This window comes from Cervus canadensis, chromosome 16, assembly GCF_019320065.1.
Source record: "Cervus canadensis isolate Bull #8, Minnesota chromosome 16, ASM1932006v1, whole genome shotgun sequence".
Classification (NCBI taxonomy): Eukaryota; Metazoa; Chordata; class Mammalia; order Artiodactyla; family Cervidae; genus Cervus; species Cervus canadensis.
The window spans coordinates 64,916,608-64,932,128 of NC_057401.1; positions in this window are offsets into that span (position 1 = coordinate 64,916,608).

Here is a 15,521-nt window from a genome sequence, read left to right on the forward strand (position 1 = left end):
AAAAGTGTGTACAGTGGGCCCTCTAATAGGGATAGGCTCACCTTGTTGGAGAGGAGGTGTCACAGGAGACTTTATCAAAGTGTGGGGAGAGTTAAGGGGAACGGATGGGGGAGGGCGCAGGGCCCTAGGCCAGCCAATGTGGGGGGCTTTATGTGGTAGAGGGGCGGCTGCCTCTGGGGTTCGGAGAGATGGCAGCAGCTATGGATTTAGTAGAAGGGTAGCCATGCCTTGGGTCTTCCCAGGTGGTAAAGAACCCATCTCCGTCAATGCAGGAGATGTAAGAAACTTGAGTTTGATCCCTGGGTTGGGAAGATCCCCTGGAGGAGGAAATGGCAACCCATTCCAGTATTCTTGCCTGGAGAATCCCATGGACAGAGGAGCCTGGCGGGTTATAGTAAATGAGGTCGCAAAGAGTGGGACAGGACTGTAGTACTTAGCATGCATGCACACAGCTATGCCTTGGGACCCACAAGGTGGCAGCTGGGGGAATAAATACTCCCCTTCCATTTGCCTCCGGCCTTCTGATCTCCTGCCAGGGCATTAAGTTGGTCAAGCACAACTAGAAACAGGGGCATGGAAGTCCCAGGCCACAGAGATCAGGGCATCTGGCTTTGGAAAAGGGCAGAGTGAGGAGAGGAACACTCGAAATGGGAAATATCCAGCACACAATTATTCGTGTGAAAAAAAGGTGCAGTAAATTTATATCTATATCTCTATGCATTGATGTACATGCTTACAGATGCACAAATTATTTCTGGAATGTTAAGACACACAAAAGGCACTGGTAGAAACTTCTGAGAAACAGTGGCCTACTTGCCACGTGTAACTTTACCTACTGTTTGATTTTTATCATGTGCATGTATTATACATTCAATCCATCCATCCACCAATCATTAACAAGAATTGATGTTCTGGCTTGGGATGCAGCCAATAGGGGCTTGACCAATATATGCTAGACCAATCACTCCCCTCCCCTCCTGGCCACAGTGATTTGTCAGCAGGTTGGTACATGACCCACACTCAGCCAATCAGAGCCTCCCTTGGGCTTTTTATCCTGGAGCTGGGAGGAAGTCCTTTTGCTTTCCTGTGGTTGGGGTATCATCAGGACATGGGCCTAGAGCTGTAGGTAGTAACCTTAGCTAACAATTACATGATACTTATGGGGGCTTCCCTGGTGGCTCAGACAGTTAAGAATCTGCCTGCCATGTGGGAGATGTGGGCTCAGTCCCTAGGGTTGGGCAGATCCCCTGGAGAAGGGAATGGCAATTCCACTTCAGTATTCTTGCCTGGAGAATGCCACAGACAGGAGAGCCCTGTGGGCTAGAGTTCATAGGGTCGCAAAGAGTCAGATATACCTGCAAGACTAAGACTTTGTGTTCTGCTGAAATATGTAAGTTATAGATCGACTCCATTTTTCATCCCTAGATGTCAGTTTCATCTTGTTTAATCTAGTACATGCCAGGCCATCAAGGAGAGGGGGCTGTGAAGGGCAGGTTCACCAGCGTGGTGGGAATTTCAGAGCCAATTAGAATTCTATCTACTTCACATACATGGACTTATTTAACCTTCATAACGACACCCCATAAAGAGAGTATCACTGTGACTAACTTCATACTATAGATGTGACAACTGAGAAAGAGAGGTTGAGCATCTTGTGTAGGGTTGCAGAGGTCTCCATGCTCCCCTGCCTCCCCATCTGCGGGGCCCCCCTGGGGCCCTGGTGTGGAGGAGTGTCTCTTCAGGGCAGAGCAGCAGTGTCCTGGGGGTTAGTATCCTGGCCCTGTGCCTCTCTAGGGGCACACCACCTTGGCCAGGCTCTCAATTTCATTACACTTACCAACCAAGGCCTCCCTACCGAGCTCCCGCAAGATCAAGGTGGATCACTGGTCTTTGCAACTAATGTAAGTAGACTTCTAAATAGTTTTCTAATGCAATTGGTCGAATAATGACACTCTGAAAAGATAGCCCATGTTTTACTTATTTTTATTTTATTTTGGCTATGCAAAGTAAAAAAGAAATAAAACCTGGACTGTTGTGGTAGGTGGGCTCTTCGTTGCAGCATGTGAGTTTCTCTTGTGAAGCACAGGCTCTTGAGGGTGTGGGCTTAGCTGCCTCATGGCATGCAGGATCTTAGTTCCCTGACCAGGGACGGAACCTGTGTCTTTTCACTGAAAGGTGAATTCTTAACCACTGGCCCACCAAGGAAGTCCCTAGACCATGTTTTAACCCTGGAAGCTGTGAACGTGGCCGTGTTTGGAAAAGGCCTTTGCACATGTAGCTAAGAATCTTGAGATGAGATCATCCCTGGTTTAGGGTGGGCCTTCAATGACTGGGGTTTTCATAAGGGAAAGACAGAAACTTGAGACACTGGAATAAGGCCACGTGAAGATGGAGACAGGGACTGGAGTGATGTAGCCAAAAGCCAGGTACACCTGAGGCCACCAGGGGCCTGGGAGAGGTGAGGAAGGACTCTCCCCTAAGCCTCTGGAGGGAGCACAGTCCTGCCAACACCTTGATTTTGGACCTCCAGCCTCCAGAACTGTGAGAGAATAGATTGTTGTTTTTTGCCCTGCAGGTTGTGGTTATTTGATACAGTAGCCTTGGGAGGCTAGTATCCTTGCCGACCTCTTTTCTTGCCGTCCAGAGGGGGCATCAGAAATTGAATAGAACTCTGTTCTTTATGTCTGCATCTCCATTTTTGCTCTGCAATTAGGTTCATCAGTACCATCTTTCTAGATGCCATATATATATGTTAATATACATTGTTTTTCTCTTGCTGACTCACCTCACTCTGTATAATAGGCTCTAGCTTCATCCACCTCATTAGAATGGACTCAAATGCATTCCTTTTTATAGCTGAGCAATATTTCATTGTATAAATGTACCACAGCTTCCTTATCCATTCATCTGCTGATGTTCATCTAGAAAATAAATAAATTAAAAAACAGAAACAAACAAAAAACAACAAAAAAAGAAAAGCTGCTAAAAAACAAACAAAAAAAGAAATGGACTAACCTCTGGCCTGGTCAGATCTGGATTTGTTTTTCTATTGATCCCTAAGAAGAAAGCCCTTTAAATTCCAGAGTTGGGGAGTGGGGGTTGGTTTGAGGATAGAGGAAGTCGAAGTGTAATGAGGGAATCTCGGTTCATTTAGAAGATCAGAGAGATTTCTAAAACGGGGAGAAGTTAGACTTGCTCTTGATAATTTTCAAATTGTCTCAGACTCTCTATGCGTCTCCGCGGCAGGCAGAATTCTGAGATGGCCTCCAAGACCCCGGCTCTGGTGTGCACCCGCTCTGCGATCTCATGTCCTTCAGGGGGGGTAGACCCATGAATACAGGGGAATAGGTACTCCTTTGGTTGTGTTACATTATGTAAGACTCAGAGGTGGCTGACTAGAGAGATGCTCCCGCTGGCTTTGAGATCTTAGCTGTCATTATGAGAGGCCTAGGTGTCGAGGGCCCGAGGGTGGTCTCTGGGAGTTGAGAGCAGCCTCCAGCTGACAGCGGGCAAAGAGCTGTGGCACTCAGCCCAATGAGGGGCTTCCCAGGTGGCGCTAGTGGTAGAGACCCCGCCTGGCGACGCAGGAGACCTAAGAGGCGGGGGTTCGATCCCTGAGTCGGGAAGATCCCTTGCAGGAGGACATGGCAACCCACTCCAGGATTCTTGCCTGGAGAATCCCATGGACAGAGGAGCCTGGGGGGCTACAGTTCATGGGGTTGCAAAGAGTCGGACACGACTGAAGCACCTTAGCACTCACACTCCGCATGCTGAGATAACAGAAAATGATGAGCAAAAGATGACTGTTGCTGGTTCATACGTGTGGTCTAAACAACTGGTAGTTGTCTGCCTATTATCCTCTGTGGCCAGCAGCTTCCCTAGAGCCCCCGTGGTTTCAGAGCAGCGAGCTGTCTCCTGTGACTCTTTTCCTGAGTCCCTGGAGGGCTAGTTTCTGGCAAGTTCTCCAGCACAGAACCACAGCCAGAGCCGACAGACCTGGAGCTCAGCCCCACGGTGGATTGGGGGATGGGGACGCTTTCCCCCGCGTGCCCTGGTCCCACACCTGGGGCTCATGGCTGCTCCCTACACCTGCTAGTCAGATATCCTCTAGCGTTCTCTTTACTTCTTTCCGGTCAGTTCCTTGTACCCGACTCCTGTTGGAGCGACTGATTCTTCTATTGTACGCGGCCCGTTGGTCTTACTCTGTGGTTTCTCTCTCCCGACTGGACTCAGGCCGACACACTGTCCCCAGCAGCATGTGGGCGTGCGTGCGTGCAAAGTCACTCAGTCGTGTCCAACTCTGCGACCCCATGGAATGCAGCCCGCCAGGCTCCTCTGTCCATGGGGTTCTCCAAGGCAAGAACACTGGAGTGGGGTGCCAGGCCCTCCTCCAGGGGATCTTCCCGACCCAGGGATCGAACCTACGTCTCCTACATTGGCAGGTGGGTTCTTTAGCACCAATGCCATCTGGGAAGCTCATGGGCACCATGTGCTAAGCACTGGGTGAATTAATTCAGAGGCCTGACGGGACACGGGCTTGTCTCCAAGAGCAAATATAATGCCTGTGTTAAGTGGATAGGGCACAGGGTTCTGAGTTCAGAGATTGGTTCAAACCTGGTTCTGAAGCTAAGTGTGGGGTTGGCATCAAGGGGTGGTTGGCAGATCAGCCAATCACTCGTTTTCCACCTCCACTTCTGTGGGCCGAGGGTAGTGGGCTGCATGGCTGTGGGTTAGTTAGGGTGAAAGCTAAGCCACTGTGACAAAGTGTACCCTGCATCGCAAGGCAGATACCCAACCACTGGGCCACCAACGAAATGCCCCCTCTGTGATGCTTTTGACGTCAGGATTTGTAGAGCTTGCAAGAATGTCCTTTAATGCCGAAGAGTAAGGAGGTGGCGGGTGTGCTTAATAAACCACTCCTGTGCATCTGCTGAGGGATATGGATTTTTTTTTCTCCTCCATGTAACAAATTAGAACCCAGCTGGGATTCGAGAAATCTGAGTTAAGGTCTCCTGGATCTGTTTGCCTATGGACCAATAATGAAAAGTGAAGGAAATGCAGAAAAAAAGGAGAAAATGATAAGTCTGTGTTAAGTAAAATGAAGACTTGGAAGTTGTTATTCATTTTACTCTGGTGTAGAATGGTGTAGGATTTAGGGAGACTGAGGATTACTACAAAGACCTGAAGATAACTTAACCCATCTATAGTATTGCTGTGTGTCAGGCACTGTATTAAGACCTTAGAATGATAAGTCATCTAATCCTCACAATAATATTTTGAAATAAGAACTTGTGTGTCCATTTTAGAGACGTGGAAATGAGAGAAGAGAGAGGAAAATGACTTGTCCCAAATCACAGAGCTAGTAAGTGGTGGATCTAGGATTTAAAGTTAGGTCATCAGACTCCAGAGTCTATGCCAGGGGCCGGCAAACTTCTGTAAAGCATCAGCTAGTAAGTATTTCAAGCCTTGCAGGTCACGCGGTCTCTGCCACAGCTACTCAAGTCTACTGCTGACCAGTGAAGACAGCTACCATCTCACAGAGACAGAGAAGTGTAGTTGTATTCCAATAAGACTTCACCTATGGATAATACTGTATTTCACGGAATTTTGACAAGTCACAAAATATTCTTCTTCAATTTGCTTTCTTTGTGCTTGCATGCTCAGTCATATCCAACTCTGTGACCCTATAGACTGTAGCCTGCCAATTCCTCTGTCCATGGGATTTTCCAGGCAAGAATACTGGAGTGGGTTGCCATTTCCTCCTCCAGGGAATGTTCCCAACCCAGGGATCAAACCCCTGTGTCTTGCGCCTCCTGCATTGGCAGGTGGATTCTTGATGCCACTTGAGCCATTGGGGAAGCCGCAACAAGAATTCTGAGGTCTAGGGCTCTTTCGCCCTCCCCCGGTCTTGCAATTGACCTTGACTGTCAAGGTCAAGCTCTTCAAGATACGAAGTGTTCCAGCGTGCTGGCAGCACCAGGCACCCTGTGAAGGCCTTTCTGGGTCCCGTTCCCTGTTCACGACTAGCTGCCTTCATCTGGGAGAAAGGACCCATTGCCGTCATTCACACTCTGCAGATGAAGAGAGTGGAGGGTCCCCGGAGAAGGTGGAGGAGAACGGACAGCCGCTGACCGGTGTGGAGCCCTGACGATGCAGCGGCAGGAAGGACCTGGACTGGCACCAGGGCACTCCTGCAGGATCTGGAAAAAAAAACGTTGAGAAGGTCTCCGGATCAGTCTTGCCGGAATGAGAGGGAAGGGAGGAAGTAGGTACGGAAGAATGGGAGGATATAGGACCCAGCGCCTACTTCTCTGACCACTTCCTGGGGGAAGAAGGCGCAGCTGAAGGGATCGCTGGTCCAAGTGAGCGGGAGAACCCACGGGCCTTTCACTGATTGGTCAGACGAAGTTCCTCCTCCCACAAGTACAAGCAGAGATGGGGGATGGGGGATGGAGGATGGGGGGATGGGGGACAGGGAGGATGAACATCACGCTGGCTTCTTCCTGACCCTGTTCTTGGTTCCCCAGAGTGTTTGTTCCCTGGGATGGATCAGAAGGGTCCTGAGCCTTCTCTGAGTTCCTGAGTGGCAGCCCTGGAGCGTTCTAGAAGCCCCTGCGTATCCCTTCTGGGTCTCCTGGCTCCCAGGTCCTGGTTGTCCTTCTTTATTAGTTCCCTTGGGCTGACATAACGCAGTACCATATAGCCTGGAGGGCTTAAAACAACAGAGATGTGTCCTCTCTCAGGTCTGGAGGCAGGTCCTAATCAAGATGCCTGCAGGGTTGTGCCTCCAGGACTCTAGGGAAGAATCTTTTCTTGGTCCCCTCCAGGGTCTGGTAGGATTTCCTGGCAGCTCAGACGGTAAAGCGTCTACCTGCAATGCGGGAGACCCGGGTTCTATCCCTGGGTCGGGAAGATTCCCCTGGAGAAGGAAATGGCAACCCACTGCAATACCCTTGCCTAGAAAATTCCATGGCTGGAGGAGCCTGGTGGGCTACAGTCCATGGGGTCACAAAGAGTCAGACACGACTGAGCGACTTCACTTTCACTTTTCCAGGGTCTAGTGGCTGCAGCGATCCTTAGGGTTCCCTGGCTGGTGTCTGCATCACTCCAGCCTCTGCTTTCCTCTGCACAGGGCCTTCTCTGCGTGTTAGTGCATCTTCTCCTCTTCTCATAAGGACAGCAGTCATTGGTGACTCTGCTCGAGGATGACTTCATCGTAACTAATCATCTCTGCAGAGACCCTATTTTTCCAAATAAGGTCACATTCAGAGGTTCTGGTGGGACCTGTGTTTTGGGAGGGGACATTATGCAATGCACTACCTTTTCTCACCCAAATATTGCTGGACTCTCATGTCTGAAAAAAAAATGTATTATTTGGAGAAAATAAGAATAGTTTCAATCCTTCTGTCAGGAATGAGGACAGATGGTAAAATGAGTGTCAATTTTGGAAAGAGTCTGCAGTGCCTTGGAAGCATGCCTGGTGATGACAGGGATCGTGTTTTCATGTATCTAGCCACCTCCTGTCCTCACAGAGGCATCAAGAAGATTAACGCCTTGGAAATCTTCTGTGTTCTAGTGCTGTATTACTTTTGTTACTCTGATGATTATCCCAGTGTTTCCACTTTTGAGGTGGTTGCTGGAATTACAGTAACCAGTGTGGATATTTTGGAAAGATTTCACGAGTGATTAAGCTGCACATTAATCCTTGGGGCTGAGCAGTAGCTCCTCTGAGTTCCAGGAGTAAAACTGGGTGCTGGTGTTCAGTTCAGTCGCTCAGTCGTGTCCAACTCTTTGCGACCCCATGGACTGCAGCACGCCAGCCTCCTTGTCCATCACCAACTCATGGAGTTTACTCAAACTCATGTCCATTGCGTTGGTGATGCCATCCAACCATCTCATCCTCTGTCGTCCCCTTCTCCTCCCGCCTTCAATCTTTCCCAGCATCAGGGTCTTTCCCAAATGAGCCAGTTCTTCGCATCAGGTGGCCAAAGTATTGAAGTTTCAGTTTCAGCATCAGTCCTTCCAATGAATATTCAGGACTTATTTCCTTTAGGATGGACTTGTTGGATCTCCTTGCTGTATTTATGATTCCCACGTCATTCACGGAGAAACTGAGACCCAGAGAATTCGAAGACTTGCTCAAGTGCTTGGCGTGGTCAGTGTCAGTTCTGGAGCTCAGTATCCCAGTTGCAATGATTACCCTCTTTCAGATATTTTTACAGGCTTAGAATGCGGGTTTGGGTGCAGCTTACACGTCCCACATTTTTTTATTGAGTGGCTTATAAACGACCATTTGGTCCAGTGCACTTGGCGCTTGGTGGAGATGCAAATACAGGGACGAGGCTCCAGCATTAATACCGTCTCTCTGGAAGTGGGAAGAGAACAGGTGGATGGAGGAGGACCCTTTCTACCTGGCTTCCTGGAAGCTGCGGAGAGTGGAGTCCACGAAGACAGGAGGAGCTGGCACTTGCGCTGGAAGGCTGCTTCAGGGACAGCCTTGTGACATTTCCTGGCCACTCTTGTCCACCTTTCTTGCCTTGTGACCATTTTTGAAAATGTTCTTATTGAATGAAAGACTCTTTAAATTCTATGTTGTTGTTCATTCACTAGGTCACATCTCTTTGTGATCCCATGGTCTGCAGCACGCCACACCTCCCTATCCTTCACTATCTCCTGGAGTTTGTTCAAATTCATGTTCTGGTGATGCCATCCAACCATCCTATCATCTGTCCCTTCTCCTCCTGCCCTCAATCTTTCTTAGCATTGGGGTCTTTTCTAATGAGTCAGTGCTTCTCATCAAGTGGCCAAAGTATTGGAGTTTCAGCTTCAGCATCAGTCCTTCCAATGAACATTCAGGGTTGATTTCCTTTAGAATGGACTGGTTGGATCTCCTTGCAGTCCAAGGACAGTTTTCAAAGGCCTTGTAAATATTCCTGGGGGCTGGGGTCCCCACTGTCAACCCCGTTGGATGCAGGACGTGACTCTGCAGTTCACAGGCTGAGAACTGTCAACTTTTTAAGAAAGCTCAAGGGAAAAAGAAAAATGCACTCTTGAGTCTGGGAGGTGCTAAAAATAGGAACTTCTTAGCTTCCTGAAGAGCAGATCAATGAATAAATAGGCCATAAACAAATGTGGTTACTTCTGCCGGAAGTTTTCTTTTCTTTCAGTTTTCCCTTGGAGCTGCAACACACACACTCACAAATAGATAGGATTTTTTCATTAATTCAAAACTTGTTTCTTAGGCCCTGGGCCCTGTCTCTGTGCAGGGCGGTGGATGTGGCAGCAGATTTCTGAGAGTTTGGAGGTTGCCCAGGGCAAATCCTCCTGGGGATGTTAGGAGAAGGATGGAGGTCAGGGTCATTCTGAGAACCCCATCTTCTGTTCCAGAAGATTTCTCAGATTCCCCTGGGAGTCACAGCCTCCAGGGCCCCTATGTTTGTTGCTGAGTTAATCCACACTGTGGAATTGAGGCTGTGTGTGCTGGAGTGGGCTGGGGGACACGGGATTCAATATGGGACAGGATTGTGCTGATGGCTGCTCAGAGGATGTCCTCCAGGCCCCATCCTCCAGGTGCACCTATAAACGTGGGTCTTGTGTCACGTGTGTCTCTAGACACCTGCTCCAAGTGTGGTCCCAGCATGGGCTTCCCTGAGGGCTCACAGATTCTCATGCCCCCATCCAGACCCCTGGGACCAGATCTGCCTTTACACAAGCCCTCAGGGGAATTAAAATCTGAGCAACAGTCCCAGTTGTTCTAGATTTCCACAGCTGGACCTGGCAAATCCCCTCTGGCCTCAAACCTCCCATACCTTTTGGAGAAGCTGCCTTTTTTTGCCACTAGATCTTCTATTTCTTCCTTCCAACACCACCGCTCTTACAAAACCTACTGCAGCACTGGCCTGGGTCTTGTCGGAACTGTAAGTCTGAGAATCTGCCTACGTGCAGGCTCACAAGGTAGCCTGTCAGTTTCATGAGGGCTGCCAGATGCCAGATGCCACCAGACTCCTGAGTCAGGAACAGGAGCCTTTATTACTCATAGCATAGCAAGCAGCATGAGATTCTAAAATAGAGTGCATTCATAGAACACTAGGGCTTCCCTGGTAGCTCAGATGGTGAAGAATCTGCCTGCAGTGCAGGACACTTGGGTTTGATCCCTGGGTTGGGAAGATCCCTTGGAGAAGGGAATGGCTACCCACTCCAGTATTCTTACCTGGAGAATTCCATGGACAGAGAAGCCTGGGGGACTACAGTCCACGGGATTGCAATGAGTTGGACAGGAGTGAGCAACTAACGTGTTTGCTTTTTGATAGAACGTTTGAGATAGAGTAAGGATGGACGTAAGTTTGAGTAGGCTCCAGGAGCTGGTGATGGACAGGAAAGCCTGGTGTGCTGCAGTCCATGGGGTTGCAAAGAGTTGGATGTGACTGAGTGACCGAACTGAAGGGAACTGAAGGCCCACACATTGGGAAACCAAGGTCATTGAAGAGTCAACTTGTTGCTCACAGTTCCCAAGAGGAGGGGGCCACACGGGGGAAGCACCAGGGGTGGTTGGGGCAGAGGGAGAGAGGGGAACATGGTCAGGAGCCTTTGATCCCCAGGAAGGAACGAGTGAGGCAGGGTAGCAGGCTTCAGATTGGCTGGCTTGAATAACTTCCATGGGCTCTGGGTGTGGGGGTGACCCTAACTGTGTGGTCCGGGCCCTGGGGGCGATTAGGGGAGGGGGACAGTGGCCTGGTACGTTTTGTTGTTGCTGTTTAGTTGCTCAGTCATGTCTGACTCTTTGTGACCCTGTGGACTGCAGCCCACCAGACTCTTGTGTCCATGGGATTCTCCAGGCTAGAATACGAGAGTGGGTTGCCATTTCCTCCTCCCTGGGGTCTTCCTGACCCAGGGATGGCACACGCTTCTCCTGCATTGGCAGGCAGATTCATTACTGCTGAGCCACCGGGGAAGCCCAGGCCTGTTGTGTGAGGAGCCCAGTAAAGAAGTGAATGGAGTGTGAGCTTTGGATCGGTTGGTTTGTATTTGCCAAGCATTCTCAGAAGAGAGTCATTTACCACATCTAGCAATTGGCTCTGCCTGGCAGGGGACAGCCCCTCCAAGATCAGCAGGGCCCCAGAGGTCAAAAACATCAGAATCCTGAAAATACAAGTAGAAACTTAGTGTTGGCCCTGCGTCTTCTTGTCCCCGGGGTCCACAGGAGCAAGCTGAGGGCTCCAGGGGCTGCCTCAAGGTGGGTCTCCTCCGCAGCTGGGGACCCTGCGCTCAGGGAACATGCATGTTTTATAATCAGCAGTAAAGAAACAGTCTGTGCCCAGGGCTAACGTTATGTTTATCTTACTGGACAATCGCCAAACACCCGCTCCTCTCCAGGGCTGTACCTCCTCTTCCTCTTCTTCCTCCGAGGACATTCACTGAACAACCATCCTTGACAGATAGTCTGCGACAAAAGGGCAGTTCGTACCTCTGCTCACAAGATGCAGATATAGTGAGAAATATCCTCTGTCAGCGCGTGTTCTCACCCTCATGCCGTTCATTTCTTGTCAAGAAATACTCACTGAACACCTCCTGGATGCAGTGCAGTTTCTTGTTGTTGAAAACACTGCTGTCAACAAGACAAACGAGGTCTCTGCCCTCGGGGGTTTACGTGAAGGACGTGAAGGAAGGCGAGGAGGGAGACCAGCGAACGGGAGGTACACAGCATTCAGAGAGCAGCGTGTGCGGGGGAGGAAAGGCAACGGGGGATTCGGCGGGCTGGGGGCACAGTCTGGATTGGGCGGTGGGGAAGGCCTTGCCGGGGACTGTGAGCTTTCCTGAAATCCAGTGATTCTCAGGGTGTGGTCCTTGGACAGGCAGCATCAGCATCTCCTGGAAACACTCTTAAGATGTAAATTCCTGGGCTGCCCCAGACCCACTGAAGGGGAGGGCCTGGGGTGGGGCCAGCCTTCTGGTTCCATGCCCCCTAGGAGTCTGATGCGCACTCAGGTCAAGCACCACTGGTACATGCTTTCTCCACGCAGTGGCCTGGTGGGGCTTCCAGGCCTCATTAAACCTGCAGCCAGACCTGACCCCTTCTGGCTCCTGCCCACCCTTCAGGCCTCTTTCCTGCTGGGCTGGCCCTTCCTGTGCTCCCGGAAGCATGCCTCGCCCTCCTGCTTCACTCCCCTCCCAGGGATGCTCTCTGCAGCCAGGCCTCTCTGACCCTTTGAGCCTCAGCTCAGATGTCTCTCCCTGAGAGGCCCACCCCAATCCTGTGGCTCCTACGGACCCTCCCAGGCACTGTCTGCATCATCGTCCTACCTGTTCCCGGTTCCCACTTCATGCCAGACTTCACACCTTCCTGTTTACTTCCCAAGTACCGACTGCCATCAGCCATCTCCCACAAGGTGAGCCAGATACCTCCACGTGGAAGTTGACCCCAAAGATTTGATAGAAAGAACAGATGAATGGTTTCGCCCTCCTCCTGAAGACTGCATCCTCTACCATGAACAGCTTAGATGCTCTAGGTTTCCACATGAACAACACATGGATGAGATGACGGCCGAGTGCCAACTCCTGCTCTCTGTGACAGGTGAATCAGGCCCACCACTTGCTGTTATGAATAAAGTTTTTATTGACACAGAGTCGCAGCCACTCATTCACATCATCTATAGTGACTTTCCTGCTGTGGCTTTGACAGAAAGCGGTTTCCTGCAATTTCTGGCAGTCGAAAATATTTGTTATCTTTACAGGAAAAGTTTGCTGCCCCTGGACCCACACAGGGACAGGGGGACCTCCCCAAGAAAATTAGGGAGCAGACAGGGATGCATGCATTCATGCTAAGCCCAGAAGGTAAACTGAGGATTCTGTCTGGAGGATGAGGACGTGGCGCCCCAGGGTCACCTGGATGGAAATAGGCTCTAAACTGGGGGCAATGGGTGGGGATGGAATGAAGCAAGTGAATGGAGTAGCAGGGGTACTTTTTTCTATTTAGGGGGCATCTCAGCAGATCTGCGCTACTGGACAGCAAACCCAAGCATTTCCCGTGTCCTATGAGTCTGGAGCCCACTGGGGCCCGGGGTTGCAAGGTCAAGTGTCCCTCTGGGATGCTCTCAGCCTGGTAGGGGAAACACAGATGCAAATTATCACAAGGCAGTGGATGCTGCTGTTGTCCGGGTGCAGATAGAAACTGGGGGGAAGCGAGGGGCCTGGAATCTCCCTGTGGGTGCCTGCATCATGGAGGAGTCCCGAGTGCAGGGCCTGAATTTCTGTGGGAGGAAGTGACTCAGAGTTAGGTGTTGGGGGAAGGGATCTCTCAATGCCAACACAGGGCAAGTGACCCTGTCCCCCTGCAAGACAGCTGCAGAAAGCTTTCGAGATGGGAATGTGCTACTTAGAACTTTTTAGTTGCAAAGGATGGAAACCGAATTCGAACAATTTCAGGCAGAAAAAAAGAAAATGGTAGAAGGCCTTGAGGAAGTGGTTCTAGTGACGAGGAAGTGGTTCTAGGAGCAGACGAGGGCTTTGGAGTGGAGCCAGAAATCCTTCTTCTGTTCTGACTCTGATCCAGGCTTCTGCCTGGCACCGTCCCTCCCATTGCAGACAGGCCGTCTCCACATGGCAGGGAACCTCTGGGGGGCAGGGCACCAAAAGGCAGGTGTATCCATGTGCCTGGGTGCCACGCGACAGCTAGTCAGCCCTCGGGACATGTGGCTTCTGCATCCACGGATTCAACCAACTTTGGAGCCAAACTATGTGTGTTTTTTTTATTATTACTTAAAGTCACTCAGTCACATCTGACTCTTTGTGACCCCACGGTCTATACAGTCCATGGGATTCTCCAGGCCAGAATACTGGGGTGGGTAGCCTTTTCCTTCTCCAGGGATCTTCCCAACCTGGGGGTCGAACCCGGGTCTCCTGCATTGCAGGTGGCTTCTTTACCAGCTGAGGCAGAGGGGTTGTGTATTTATTTGCGGCTCTGGGGGTCTTCCTGACTGCTCGGGGCTTTTCTCTAGTTGTGGTGATCGAGGGCTCCTCTCTAGTTGCAGGAACAGTGGCTTCTCTTGCCGTGGAGCACAGGCTCCAGGGTGCGTGGGCTTCAGGAGCAGAGGTGTGTGGACGCAGCAGTTGCGATTCCCGGGCTCTAGAGCACCAGCTCAGTAGTCGTGGCCAACGGGCTCAGTTGCTCCAAGACGTATGGGATATTTCCAGACCAGGGAATGAACCTGTGTCTCCTGCATTGGCAGGTGGATTTTACCACTGAGCCACCAGGGAATCCCCGAATTTTTATTTATTTTTTAATTAAAAAAATCTTTTGGCCATAGCATGTGGCTTGTGGGATCTTATAATAGATCCCCAGCCAGGGATTGAACTCAGGCCCCAGGCAGTAAAAGCATGGAATCCTAACTATTGGACCACTAGAGAATTCTCAAAAGATGAATTTTTAAAAATATTTTAAAAAAAATACCAGAAAGTTCCATAACTAAAACTTGAAGTTGCTGTGTGCTGGCAGCTATTTACATAGCATTTACATTGAATTGAGTATTCTAAGTAGCCTAGAGGTGATTTAAAGTATAAAGGAGGATAGGTGTAGGTTATAGGCAAGCCCTGCATCGTTTTATATGAGGGACTTGAACATCCCCTGATTTTGTTGCCAGAAATCTTGGCTCCCTGTCCATCGATGCCAAATAGAGATACAGAGTTTGGAGGAAACAGAAAAGAGTGGCTTTATTATTTTTGCCAGGCAAAGGGGAAACACAGCAGCTAGCGCCCCAAGAACTGTGCCCCACTTCTCAGGAGTAGGGAGAGGTGTTCATATCCTTATGGAGGTTTTGCTTTTTTTTTTTTCCTTCTGCAAAGTTTCAAAACGGCCACAGCTGGCATCAGGCAACTCAGCAACCAGGTCTGGTGACCCTGAAGTTTTCGGCCCGTGACCTTCCTTCTGAAATGCAGAATGCTACAAGACAGTGTAGGCGAGAAGAACACCAGGTGCAGAGGACAACTCATATGAAGTCAGAGAGTAACTAGCTTTGTGAAGGGCAAGTCCAGCCACAAGTGTTTGTTCGTAGTCACAGCTCAGGAGTAACCAAGATTGCGTAACTCTTGCAGGCCTGCTTGGCTGGTAGGTGCCAAAAGGCCGTTCGCTCATTTCTGGTTTTGCTGCAGCAATATTGGTATCTGCAGTGGGCCCTGGAACCAATCCCCTGTGGACACTGAGGCCTGAGTATACCTCCGTGTGGCAGGCAGCCTTGAGGGGAGTACCTTAGTGTGGTCAGACCCACTGACATCATTCCAGTTTAGAGATGCCTAAAGGACAGAGAGACACTGATTCCCAGCTTCAGTACAAAAAGCCCCTGCAGACAACTCTGACTGGTCTAATTTCAGTCACATGATCAATGCTGGACCAATGACTGTGGCCAGGGGCACAGAGTAGCTACAGAGGCAAGTATGAGTCACGTGATCGTCACGAGACCCAGGTCACGTGACAGGTGATGGGAGGGAGGTGACCCTGCTGTGATTGGCTTCCATCTCCCAGGGGAAGA